The following is a 13482-nucleotide window of genomic DNA, read 5'->3' as shown; positions in this document are numbered from 1 at the left end:
GTGTGTGTGTGTGTGTGTGTGTGTGTGTGTGTGAGAGAGAGAGAGAGAGAGAAAGTGCCGGGAAAGATTGTTACATTTTACTCATAACTGGTATGATGTGCAGCTACTTGTATGCTATGAAGGTGTAATTGACATTACATTTTTATCTGCCTTTTCCCATCATTTTGAAACAGTTTCATTTTCCCTCAGTTTTCCATACTAGCTCCATTTCTTTCATAGTGCTGAGAGGAAACTCTGCGTCTATTATTTTTCTTTAAAAATTTCGTGCACACTGAATACAAGGTATATTTAGAAGAGAATTACTTTCAGCATCTTCTATTTTGTACATCGTTGCTCAACAGACGTAATTACGTTTTTCGTATGTTAACAGCCATTCTGAAAGATGTTTATCAGCTCTTGGGTCTTTCTCAAATTATTGTGATGGTCGACAATCGCTGTTTTTCTTTAGATAAAATGTAGGGTACCATTTCATATTTTGCTGAGAACAACTGTTTGCGACCGAGTATTGTATTCTACGCCTTAGTTTAGGGGCCATTTCCGTTCCCAACAGCTAACAGGCTAACAAGTTTGCGGTGTTTAGCCTGCCTATAGCACAGTCATGTTCTTTACATAATTGAACCTACACCTGTATAAGTCTAGAACAAGGCCCCGAGTTAATAAATCGGTGACACTACCTGTAACTGACCAGAAATGGTTGTAGTGTACAAGACCCCAAGTACTTAAAAGAACAATGATTTTCGTAAAAGAATATTAGCTTTTTTCCATCCTAAAATGTGAGAGATGAGAAATATATAACCTTCCATGGAAAATCACTGAATTCATCACGCTGAACATGAAATTACCAGCAGTTATTTTCAAACATTTGAAACTGATATCCGGGAACAATGAGTAGATGTATGAAAAGTCTTTCAATTCTTTGAAACAGAAACGTGATTGTTCCAAAGTGGCCTAAATCAAATTTTATTGATTTGAAGCTGATACGCTCTCTTAAATCACTACGATTTTAATAAGCAAAACATATTGTTTTATCCAAGGGAACAAAACTATACTTTCAGAGATAAATAGAAGCAGTTCTCTATCATTAATCATTTTTGGTCGATTTCGAGCTGCTTTGTAATTCTTAAGTTTCTACGTCGCAAATTACTTATGTCAGAAGTGAGAACATTAATTCTCATTTAGGTTTACTACAAGCTGCTTTTTTTAATTTTCAAAGTGGCTTAAATCAGCACTCCAAGTACAACAGCTTGCTTTCTTAAAGGTTTCTGGCTCAGAAACTGACATTTTGTGCTCCAATTTGGAGAGTTATGATTCTTCAAAACTGAAAAGGAGACGTATTTTGTATGCTAAGTATGCGATCTAGAGGTTTAGGGCAATTACTCTTAAGCATTTTGGTATTTACAGAGTGATGGGTCATTCTCGCTTGGTAAAACATGCGGGCTGAAATGTATTGTAACGCATTGGATTTATATCACTATATTGCCCACCTGGTGGCCATTATAGTCTACACCGTCTGCCACCGCGGTTGGTCGGTTCGAATCGCGTTGGAGTTCACGATCAGAATGCTAGCTGGCAGTGTAGGAGAGGTAGTGGTGTACAATTTATAATTACTAGATTCTGTGCCAAAAGCCTAGATTCAGTTCGAAACCTCTGCAGTGTTCATACGGAGCAAGGGCATAATGATACTGTCGATGGTGATCCGTACGTCGGATGGAGACGTCAAGTTTTGAGCAGATTCCTTGTTGTTATTCGATAGGAGTAGGGTATATGCCGACATCAGGTTTTATCCTCTCTGTATCTCATTATCATAATAGCTGCCTTTGTGGATCAGAGGTAGAGTGTCGGCCTCCGGATCCCAAGATAGCGGGTTCAAACTCGGCAGAGGTAGTCGGATTAAAGTCCATTCGACACTCCATGTCGTACGATGTCGGCATGTAAAAGATCTCTGGTGACACATTTGGTGTTTACCCGACAAAATTAATTAAATCTCAGCCATAGACCTTAGCCTACAAGGAATACAAAGCCTGCCCAATAGCCACTCATAGCTGTCTGTCCTGTGGATGCTATATTTGCCGTTAGAGGCGCTGCAATTCAACCTCACATGAACACCTCGTTTGGCGATATTTCTACACGTTGTATGCTTACTGGTAGCGTCCACTACGAAACTTGAATGTTAATACAGATAGAAATAATGAAACTCAATTATGATTTTGTTTTGTCCGAATCATTCGCTGAATAGTCAGCGTTGAGGCCTTCGGTTCAGCAGGTCCCGGATTCGATTGCCGGCCGGATGGGTGATTATAATCACGTCTAATTTATTCTTCTGGCTCGGGGACTGGTATTTGTGTTTGTTCCAACACTTTACCTTTCATATTCAGACAATACACTACACTTCCAACCACCACAGGAACTTGATATAGTGATCAATCAATTAATACTGATCTGCATTTAGGACAGTCGCCCAGGTGGCAGATTCCCTATCTGTTGTTTTCCTAGCCTTTTCCTAAATAATTTCAAAGAAATTGGAAATTTATTGAACGTCTCCCTTGGTAAGTTATCCCAATCCCTAACTCCCCTTCCTATAAATGAATATTTGCCCCAGTTTGTCCTCTTGAATTCCAACTTTATCTTCATATTGTGATCTTTTCTACTTTTATAAACGCCACTCAAACTTATTCGTCTACTAATGTCATTCCACGCCATCTCTCCGCTGACAGCTCGGAACATACCACTTAATCGAGCAGCTTTTCTTCTTTCTCTCAATTCTTCCCAACCCAAACTTTGCAACATTTTTGTAACGCTATTCTTTTGTCGGAAATCGCCCAGAACAAATCGAGCTGCTTTTCTTTGTATTTATTCCAATTCTTCAATCAGGTAATCCTGGTCGGGTCCCATACACTGGAACCATACTCTAGTTGGGGTCTTACCAGAGACTTATATGCCATCTCCTTTACATCCTTACTAAAACCCCTAAACACCCTCATAACCATGTACCCCAATGAAGGTCTTTCCTTATATTAACACCTAGATACTTACAATGATCCCCAACAGGAACTATCACCCCATCAACGCAGTAATTAAAACTGAGAGGTCTTTTTCTATTTATTGTACCTTTCCAAGGCATCAGTACATGAACCAGTTACCATTGTTCATAAATATGACGTTAGAATGGAACACAATCGGTGAGCCTCGAACTCAGCCCGGTTTGTCGAAGCCTCACCCTCCCCTACTAGAATAATTCGCTAGCCGAGTCGGTATCGCATTATCGGGTCTATGGACTGTCCGATGGGGCGATAAGTTCTTTAGTAATAGTCTCTATAGTAGGGGGAAAAGTTAATTATGAGAGGAATACCATTTCATTACTAATGAGAAGAGAGACAGTATCTTGTATAACAAATTTTTACTTATACTAGTGAAACACATTATTTACGTGGGTATGTCATACAAACACCTTACATACAGTAACTTGGGTGATCTTGACGTTTAAATGTTCGGTAGTCTTTTTCTACACTTCATTATACGTTTAAATATTCAAACTTAAGAAGGCGTTCCCTCTCGAACTATTACACTACCTCAGACTTAGAGAGGCGTTTTCTCTCTAATTATTTCACTCTACACTTATATTACATCACACACATATTTAATCATTATGGACACACCCCGCTGTAAATCTATTTACCTGCCAAGAATTAATATATTCAATTTGCATCAAATTATGATATAAGTTTGCTAGTATCGTATGAACTGAAATAGGCAATTTACACTCCCAATCCTTTGAAAGTCGCGTTACAACCCTTCCTTAAGTTAAACGTTGCCAAATATGCAGTATAATAAACACGCTCTTTTCATTAGGATTTTATCAACACATATATCAGGACATTATTTACTCAACGATGTTACCTATGGACAAGCATTTAGCGACTTCAATACCAGACATCATAAACAAAGTATTATAGCACTACCTGCAACAAATGGACAAGAATATATACATTTCAATACACACAATGGATCGCAGGTGGCCTTAGTCACCTGCCGCTTGTGACAGTAAGCTTTACTGTCTCCTGCAATGAACTCAGGACCTTCTGAGACAGGGTATATCTGACCTGGAATTCCCTACACGCTGCGAATAATTAAAGAAATAAATTGGAGGGATCCTTCCTTTAATGCTCATTTGGAATCTCTGCGACGTTGGCTCTATTTAAATTAACACACGTAATCTCTGTGCCGAAAGGAAAGAAACTCGCCACTTGTATCTGTTCTATTTCACTGAAGAAAACGCCTTCACTCCCCCGTTTAAAGGGGCTCATAAAACTCCAGCTGTTAGCTGCCCGTGACACATTTTCAAGGGGCGGCCTGCCAAGCACTTCCCAGACAGTTATTTCACGGCAAATATTCTATTCACTTCTTCCAATACTGCCCACAATGGCATCACAACAAATCCCGGCTTTATATTCAGCCATACTCGGCACATTCATATCGCGATAATCATATCGCGTATCTTAACAACAGATTCCACGGGGACTTCACATTTTTCATTACATAATATATATTATGGCTACAGCCTGTCCAGCCGTCTCGTTTCCTCTCGGTACATTGACCACGATGCAGATTTAATGATGATCTCCTGCCACCAGGGTCCAAATTAACTTGCGCATTCGCGAACTAATTAATTAACGATGTAAGATACCCACTGTCTCGATGCCTTGTTCCAGGTGCCTTAGTTACTGATTAGGAGGGATCTCTACCAGGTGAAGCGCACCAAAAAAAATGAAAATGAATTACTGAAAAATCTTGATGATTCGTATATGCTATGGAAAGACGATAACTGGAGTCATTTTTACAGAATATTTAAGCCTTCTCTACTCGACAGCGCTTCACACTTAATTAAGCCAAGGTCCTTATAATTACGTCATGCATTATCGAACCCTTATACAAGGATGGAAGTAAAATATGGTCGTCCCAAAACCATGATGAAAGTATTCTATAAAGACTCAAATAAAAATGAAATTATAATTATTATCCCTCTGAAATGGCGTGCTTGCAGTCTACGTTACATCTAAGTGGAAAATCTACATATTTACAATGGGACACGACCTTCAAAGATATAAATACTTGGAAATGTACTCAGCCTTCTGGATACCACGTTCACAGCTTTACAGGAGGGCACACCATGGGCTTAAGCTGCTTGCATCACGTCATCGGCGATGTGAAGACCTTTGATGACCTCCCGGCAAATCACGAACATGACGGCTTGATCTGGTATGACGTTCTCGACGTTCTCTGCTACACCAGGCGAAGACAGCTAGGCGTCTGGTTCTCTTTAATATACAGGCAAAATTCTGGCATTCAGTTGGACGTCGGCGTTCACTCCGGCCTTCTCGTAGACATGTAAATGAGGGGAAATTATCTCAAGTGAATGCGTTAGTTTATTACACACCACGATTTGAATATATGGTTGGATATACTCATTAGCACGAGCATTCCAACACAATGTCCCAGAATCCCGACATTAATCCCTTCTCATTTATCTATTCTTCTTGTAGGCAGCGATTATAGGCCCAGAAATTTCACTAGTTTCCCTAGAAACGACAGTGGTTAGGCCACTAATGTATTAGAATTCTCGTATTCATGATACTAGTTCAGGCCTGTTCTAATGCACTTAGCCGTGAGTCAAGCTCTCAACTGCACTACGGATTACTTTAACGTGGCGCTGTCCTCAATTAGGTCTACAGTGAGCCGTTCACTGACTTTCTTGGTAATTCATATTGATATCCACCCACTTCGCTAAGTACATTCCTATATATGTTAACTGAGCCGTATTAACTTAGACACATAGGAGGCTCGATGTACGACCTTTTACACACACGGACATCGGTTATTACGGTTTCGTACCGTTCCTATTTTATTAATTTACGGCACACTGTACACGCTAACATCTCACTCAGAGGGTGATTATTTCCACATATATTCACAGACTTTAATGAATCACTGCATTACACTGTTCAAATTACAAGATCATTTCTTCACAAACGACTCACACACAAACCACGACGAAATACTACCGTACTGGCGTTACACTGAAAATGCACTGGGTAGTGTCTCCCCCTCAGCTCTTGAATATATAGGCAAGCTACGCTAGAGACCCGAATGCTGAGGGTGGGGGAAAAAATGCAATCCTTTCTCACACGTTGGTCCGTTAATACGCAACGTATAGTGACGAACAGGATATCAAATTGTAGCTCTTGCATTCTCATTTCCACTGAGTGAATGTTTTTGAAATAGCTTCGTAGATTCTCAAGCAATCTCAAAAGCGTCCTTTTGTCTCTGGCGGTGAATGATGACGAGCACAGGGGATTCCTTGTGTTCGCTGTCACGGTTAGGGTCCAACATCTGTTAGTCATTAAGACGCGCCCTTGTTTACAGCGTAGTTACCGCTCTGTCAGTTAAGTAGAGCACTTCTCGGTCTCATAATTATGCGTAAAATTCCCTGATTCAAATGAATGTTTGCGCTTAATTATCCATTGGGTATTTTGCGATTTATAAATATTAACAGAAATAAAACAGCTGAATGCGTTAAGTTGGCAGTGGAGAATGAGCGAGGAAAACAGGGTATAATGTTAGTTTTCACGTTGGATATACTCTCTGGGCTCAGCTAGTGACCTAGATTCTCTGTCACGTGATAACGCGTCTCTTTCATCTCGCTCGTGGTTGGAGTGAGAAAACTTCGAGTACAAGCGCTCTTGCACCGCCTTGCTGCTAATTACCGGCAACTAGAGCTCGGTCGCGCGACTCTGGATACTGCAAATCGAGTCCTGGAGCGGGTGAAAAAATTCTTACTTGGGCAGTTTTTATCGTAGAATGACGCGGAAAACGGCATATTTCATCTCCTGGATATCATGACATACCATAGGTGACGTTGTGAACGGTCAATTATGAAACTCACAACGTGACATTTAACCCCGTTTATCAACATACCATTGCCTGCTGTCCACCTCACAACATTATCGAGGTCACGTTGCAGTTGCTCAGAATCTTGTAAATTATTTATTACTCTATACAAAATAACATCATCCGCAAAAAGCCTTACCTCCGATTCCACTCCTTTACTCATATCATTTATATATATAAGAAAACATAAAGGTCCGATAATACTGCCTTGGGGAATTCCCCTCTTAATTATTACAGGGTCAGGAAAAGCTTCACCTACTCTAATTCTCTGAAATCTATTTTCTAGAAATATAGCAACCCATTCAGTCACTCTTTTGTCTAGTCCAATTGCACTCATTTTTGCCAGTAGTCTCCCATGATCCACCCTATCAAATGCTTTAGAAAGGTCAATCGCGGTACAGTCCATTTGACCTCCAGAATCCATGATATCTGCTATATCTTGCTGGAATTCTACAAATTGAGCTTCAGTGGAATAACCTTTCCTAAAACCGAACTGTCTTCTATCGAACCAGTTATTAATTTCACAAACATGTCTAATATAATCAGAAAGAATGCCTTCCCAAAGCTTACATACAATGCATGTCAAACTGACTGGCCTGTAATTTTCAGCTTTATGTCTATCACCCTTTCCTTTATACACAGGGGCTACAATAGCAACTCTCCATTCATCCGACCAAACAATAATCAAATAAGTACCTCAGATATGGTACTATATCCCAACCCATTGTCTTTAGTATATCCCCAGAAATCCGATCAATTCCAGCCGCTTTTCTAGTTTTAAACTTTTGTATCTTATTGTAAATGTCATTGTTATCATATGTAAATTTTAATACTTCATTGGCCTTAGTCTCCTCCTCTATCTGGACATAATCCTTGTAACCAACAATCTTTACATACTGCTGACTGAATACTTCTGCCTTTTGAAGATGCTCACATACACACTCCCCTTGTTCATTAATTATTCCTGGAATGTCCTTTTTGGAACCTGTTTCTGCCTTAAAATACCTATACATACCCTTCCATTTTTCACTAAAATTTGTATGACTGCTAATTATGCTTGCCATTACTAGACCTCGGATTTTTAGGTGCTAAAATGTTACTTTATCTGCCTAAAACAGGCTCTCAAATAGTCTCTACAATATTTTTAGGCGGCTGCAATTGTACGTATCTTAATATGCATTATTTAAAATACCATGTTGATTTTACTAAACTGATTATAATTCGTTATGAGGAAATATAAAACAACTTTCGCCTCTTTGCTGCAAACGTCACAGAATATAATTTTACCATCCGAAGTGAAATGCGTAAACTCTTGTAAATTGGGGATGAATTGGAACCTGACACTTTCGGTTTAATTCACACACTGACCGAATGGGAAAAGGGTATTGTTAAAATACGTCAGTTACATTACAATGGTGTACTGTTGCGTACCGTTTTGTAAACAAGGCTCTAGAAATAAAGTTCCTGGAACTAGTTTCCATGAATTCCCTTGCCAAGAGCCAACTAGGGAATTATGGATTAAAGCAATATGCAGATAAGGTATGGTACAGCAAAAACGCAGACCTTGTGACGGCAAAAATTAGGTTACTTATTATTATTGCTCCTGTTCTAATGATAATAATTTACTTATTCGGTTGTGTAGATCTCAAGAGTGTGTGGATAAAATTAGTAGTATCCAGAGTCCATCTCCACTAACGTCATTAATAAAAATCAAAGACAGAAGTGGTCTCACGTCTCAGGTATCCAAAGCAAAGTTTTGTTTCACTGCTGATGAAACTGGGGCAAGTAAGGGACGAAATGTTATCGGTAACGCTGGGCAGTCCAAAAATAGCTCAAACATTAACCCAAATACTGTTGCCACGTGTTGCTAAAAATCCTATTCTACAGTGTGGGAAAAGTGATCATCCTGAGGAACTGTACTGTAACGTATATAATATACAGAAAGTATAGTGTAGAGCTAAATTTGTGCCGGTATTAACTCCCGTTAGCAATGCTAGTGAGTGCTGATATGAGGTGGTATACTAGCGCTGCAGTGGTCAAGACGCGCACTGCCAGGCGGACACTGTTACTGAAGAGAGTGAGCAGGTTTTGTATTCCTTGTAGCCCAAGCATAGACGCCCAAGAGAGTTTCGGTTTACTCGGTCTGCCATCTAGTGGGCCTAGAGTAAAACGGAACGTCGAAATTGACGAACAGACAGCCAGATGACGTCAAATTGAAATGTCTGCACACCGACACAGATAGGTCTTATGGCGACGATGGGACAGGAAAGGGCTAGGAGTGGGAAGGAAGTGGCCGTGGCCTTTATTAAGGTATAGCCCCAGTGTTTGCCTGGTGTTAAAATGGGAAACCACGGAAAACCATCTTCAGGGCTGCCGACAGTGGGGTTTGAACCTACTGTCTCCCGAATACTGGATACTGGCTGCACTTAAGCGACTGCAGCTATCGAGCTCGGTGCCGAATATATCCTCGGGCACTCCCAACACTAAAAGCCATACGATAAATAATAATAATAGTAATAATTGCTATATTTAGCCCATAATTTCTATTCTGCCTTGGTTTGGTGACCTGGAGCAAAAATAAAAACACGCAGGAACAATCTGAACAAGTTAAAACGACTGTCCTGGATTTGTGTAACTGGAGCCTTTCGTATGACTTTAACAGTAGCATTGTAGGAGTTGCTGGGCCTTCTGTCTCTTAACGTTCGATTAGATGCAAAAGATAGATTGACCCGTTATAGACCACATTGTAATGTTGATGACTCAATTATGGCGAATCCAAAATATGTGAAATTTACTCGGGACAAGAAATTAGTTCATTTTTTCAACTTGAGAACTGGCAAAATGACACCGGAGTATTCATTTGAAAAGAACTTAACAGTATACTATCCTGATTGTAATGACTGAAATGAAAAGGTTTTTATGAAATTAAACAAAGGCCAGTCTAGTACACTAATAGATATGAAACTATTACTTGGGTGGGTGGCGAAGTATACGGGTGTGTCTTGGTCAGTGTGCAATATAATTTCAAGCAGAGATTTTTGATACAGTGGCAAGTATGTGGAGGACCATCAAGAGGGACCATCATGAAAGAAACATTTTGATGCTCTCCGACTGACAAGTGGCTCATAAGTCTCTGGGGTCTAAACTGTTCTTTGAATTGGATATACTAGTAAACTGGAAAAACATAGTTATGCTGATGTTGGTGTCGGGACATAAAGGAATTTCGGGGAATATCAGGACTGGCAGGTTGGCTAAGAACGTCTCTCAGAGCTTTTTCAAGGACCTGAGACAGTACTTGGACAGTTAGGTCTATATGGACTAATTAAGGCAAAGATTAGGGAATGCATATTCGACAGTCATACAAAACACTGGAGACCAACAGAAGGAAGCAAATATGCTAAATAAGCTAAATTAAAGCAGGGCAAGTAAGGATACAACTGATGAAACTCACTAAATGCCACTCACTAACTTTTTAACCTGAACAGGAAAACCTTATTCAAATTATATGTACGCAAACTCGCTGTCAAACGACAAGTTAAGAACTCCCTATTCTTATTTTTCTTCTCCTACTTCTAATTTATTTACATCAAGGAATGTTGGTGACTGTCATGGAGTACTTATGCCTATTTGGTGCTTCTCGTATCAGAGATTTCGTATTGTGGATTTCGAGCTACTGTCAGAGGTTCAGTGCTCGGAATAAACTTCTCTGCCCATGTCTTCATATCCCTTCATTCATTCACTCACTCCTTATGTAATCAGTTGTAACATGTTGCATTACTGTCATTTTGGAAAATGTGACCGTGATAGGCTCATTTACTGAGTAATGTGAGGGTTAGGATTTCTCATGGTTTCTCGACACGACGGAGTAACTCCTGGTAGGTGATGTGGGTTACCCAGGGTATCCTCGACATTCTGCAATTCCCCACATTTTAAAAGTCTGTAAATGATTGATTAAGTATTTAATTGCCTGCCCTTCTATACCGATATCACATGTCAATGAAATTCGAATTGGACGTCGTGGTTGTATACAGGATATTTTAACTGGTTTAAGCTTCTACATACAGATCCCATTCTTGTCTTAGCCAGAATGCAGCATACATGAAATGTGAGACCCATTCAGTGATATTTTTATCCAGGGTGATAACAGCTGCTTGCTGAAGGACCGTGAATTTTGTTTCCTGGATGTTAATTTCCAGGTGTAACATTTTGAGGAATGCGTTGATACTGTTGACAAGGAAGAGAAGTTCTTCTAAACAACAAATATCACGATATCGCGGTATCACGGTGTCATGTGTTTAGCGATGGTATTTATTCCTTTATAAACTTTATCAAGATCAATTCAAAACATTTTTTAGAATTTGAGGCTGGATGCATCCTGGCCTCGCACCATTCTGTACATTGATATATTCAGTAACGTGGTCTCTATTGGCAACGTTAACATATTTAATGCCGAATCCAACTTCAGTGTATCAAAGGAATTTCTGGGTTTAGGGCTAGATGCCCTTCCTGACGCCACAATATTTATCAAGTGAAAACTCGAACGCGCGATTCACTGGGATTCAATCCCCGGCCGCCTGGGTAGGAAACCATTTGCCAAATTATACGCTAATTACATCCAGAGAATGTTGAAAATCATAGGATCTCTGTATTAACCTATTATTTTTGTGCAAACTCAGGCCTGTGCTGGACGAAGCATGAACGATAGGTACACAATATGTTGCGAGAAGTAAGGTCTCGTTTGATTCAGAAATTACTTTCATTAAAGTATATAATCAGATGTTAATACAAATTCTATGATCATTTGTCTGGAATGTTAAACCCTACAAAAATTACATGTTTAATTTTTAATTGAATAGACATTTGAAAACTGTTCCTTTAATTAATCGTATATGTTGGATGAGACGGCAACATATTCATTGAAGTGATAATAAATAAGAACTCATTTTCACAAGTTCAAATAAAATTTTTACACTTTACAGCAGTGGTTCCCTAACTTACCTGTCCTTGGTCGTCTTGAAAAAATCACGGACTTCCTCTGAGTTTTGAAACAAACCAAACTGTAAATATGTTACAAACTCCGTATATTTTTGATTACAAATTTACAAATGAAAAGAAAAATATATAATAGCATTAGCATCTATCACAGTTTTAATCGAAAAATGAAGTTCCTTTTGAAAAATTGGCTCTGCTATGTTCAGTATAATGTCTGAAAATTTCAATATTAAGTAATTCTCAAATTTGATTTCAAATACAGAAGGTGCTAGAATACGGTTTTATAAACATAAGTAATTGGGAACACAGATAATTTAAAACTATTCTTTTACAAGTCGGTTTACGCCGCACCGACACAGATAGGTCTTATGGCAACGATGGGACAGGAAAGGGCTAGGGGTAGGAAGGAAGCGGCCGTGGACTTAATTAAGATACATCCCCAGCATTTGCCTGGTGTGAGAATGGGAAACCACGGTAAACCATCTTCTGGGCTGCCGCCAGTGGGCTTCGAACCCACTATCTCCGGAATACTAGATATTGGCCGCACTTGAGCGACTGCAGCCATCGTCCTCGATTTTAAAAGTTTTCTTGAGAGTTCGGAATATTAAGTTATGACGAATAACCACAAGTCAGCTAGTTCTAATTAATTGTGAAAATGTTAATGAACTGTCAGTTAAAAGTTCTTTCAAAGAATATTGTTATTGCAGGGTAAGAGAGTCTGGTTGAGAGCCCATCCGGAAATGGATCCTTATCCACATGCCACTTTTATCCATCACCGGGAAATACTCTTTGAGCTGCAAGTGCAGTTGCTCCAAATGTGACTTTATAACGTTGAGGATCTCCTTCGTAATATTTTTTCCTAACATCTGGACGAAATATTTCACTACATACGCCAAGAGTATTTTAGATTGTAAATTGTTGATTACATAACATTAAAAATTTGAGAAAATGACGGTTAACTCTATTTTTCTTAAATGTGACTGCGGGCCCTTAGTCCCCACTTTTGCAGGCTCTGTCCTAGGGGAAGAATGGTTATTGTTGTTTGAGCCATCAGTGCGTAGACTGGTTTAATGTAGCTCTCCATGACAACCTATCCTGTGCTAAACGCTTCATTTCAACGTAACTGCTGCATCCTATATCTGCTCTAATCTGCTTGTCATATTCATACTTTGGTCTACCCCGACCGTTCTTACCACCTACACTTCCCTCAAAAACCAACTTAACTCGTCCTGGGTGTCTTAAGATGTGTCCTATAATTCTATCTCTTCTACTCGTCAAATTTAGCCAAATAGATCTCCTCTCACCAAATCGATCCAGTATCTATTCAATCGTGATTTGATTTATCCATCTCATCTTCAGCATTCTTCTGACCGAGCTCGATAGCTGCAGTCGCTTAAGTGCGGCCAGTATCCAGTAATCGGGAGATCGTGGGTTCGAGCCCCACTGTCGGCAGCCCTGAAGATGGTTTTCCGTGGTTTCCCATTTTCACACCAGGCAAATGCCGGGGCTGTACCTTAATTAAGGCCACGGCCGCTTCCTTCCACT

Source organism: Anabrus simplex, chromosome 3 (assembly GCF_040414725.1).
Source record: "Anabrus simplex isolate iqAnaSimp1 chromosome 3, ASM4041472v1, whole genome shotgun sequence".
Lineage (NCBI taxonomy): Eukaryota > Metazoa > Arthropoda > Insecta > Orthoptera > Tettigoniidae > Anabrus > Anabrus simplex.
Note: the sequence above shows the minus strand (reverse complement) of the source record.